Raw genomic sequence first — 1,545 nt, 5'->3', positions numbered from 1 at the left:
GGGTCTGAGGTTCTCTGTTAGTCCAGCAGTTTGGACTCTGAACTCCCCACCACAGGAGCTCAGGCCCAACCTCCGGCCTGGGAACCAAGATCCCACAAGCTTTGCGGCATGGTTTTTAAAAAAAAAAGGAGGAAAGAAAGAAAGAAAGGAGCAGTACAATATCAAAGAATAAAACACAAAATAAAATTAGAAGATAAAAAAATGTATTAGGAAAACTAAAACTATAATTGAAACAAGTGCAACAAGGTAAAATAAAATCACAACAGAACAAGCCCAAAGGAGACATCAGTAACAAAATATAAAGAATAAAATAAAATTAGAGAAATAAAAGATTAGGAAAAATAAAAATACAAAAGAATCAACAACAATGAATCAACAAGGTAAAGCAGAACCCCAATCTAAAAGAGGAGAAAAAAAAAGCAAGCCTTGGCTATGGGGGTGGAGTTTAGGCGGGGTCGGGGTGGAACTTAGGCAGGGGTGGGGTTTTGGGTGGGGCAGGACCTAGGCAGCTGGTGGGGGGGTGACGTTTGAGCGTGGGGCAGGGCCTCTGCTTAGGACCTGGCAGAAGGGGAGAGGCAGCACGGGGAAAGGAGGGCCTGGAGTGTGGGCTTCTGGAGTTTGGAGGTAAGACCCTGAGTGAGGGTGTGTAGGTGGGGTTTAGGCCCAGCACGGTTGGAGGGCATCTCAGAGGGGGTCTCTGAGTGTAGAGGTCAGGCCCTGGGTGGGGGTGTAGGGGCGGGGCTTGGGCTCTGCGCAGCAGGAGGGAGACTCTGAGGGCAGAGGATTAGGCCCCCGGGAGCCCAACAGGCTTCTGGGTGCCTTAGTGGACAGGGAAAGCGCTGGCCCCGTTCCCTTCTGTTCCTTCACGCCCCACCCCTATCGTCTCCCCTGGGGTCTCCCCAATCCCTGCTGGACCCCTAACCGTGGGTGGGTCCCACTGGGTGTAGGAATTCCTCCCCTCCCCCAGCCGCCCCTCAGGGGCGCCAGTCCCCTCCCACCTCAACTTCTCCGCACTCACTCCCCCGACGCCCCACATCCTACCCGGTCGCTGGGGGTTCCTCCCGTCCCCTTAGGTGTCTGTGGTCCCCCAGCGGTGCCTGGTAGGTGCCCTAGTTGTGAGGAGACGCAAATTCCCCATCCTCCTAGTCCGCCATCCTGACTCCACCCCCTCTGTTTTTTTAATTGCGCAGATGCCGTCTCATGTTAGCACAGAATATGGAGTGTGAATTACTTATTGTGGAATGTCACCAGACTTTGGCTTTTTGAGTGTCACTGGTGTATGAGGAAGCACCCCTAGTCTGTGGTTATAAAATCTGGGTCAGAAGCCAGTTACAGCACATTTTTGCTGTGCCCTGGATGCCATTCTAATTCCCTGAGCCTTTATATCTTCATGATTAAAATTGAGTTAATTACTATCCTGTCTGTTTCAGAAGCTTGTGAGATGATTAAGTGAAAATGCTGTGTCAACTGTAAAACACTGTAAAAATGTAAGGCTTTATTATGGAAATTATATAATAAGGTTGATTATATTTATTGTTATATGGT

Source organism: Leucopleurus acutus (assembly GCF_964270905.1).
Source record: "Leucopleurus acutus genome assembly, chromosome: 13".
NCBI lineage: Eukaryota > Metazoa > Chordata > Mammalia > Artiodactyla > Delphinidae > Leucopleurus > Leucopleurus acutus.
The sequence above is the reverse complement of the archived record's forward strand: the minus strand, read 5'-3'. Positions refer to the sequence as shown.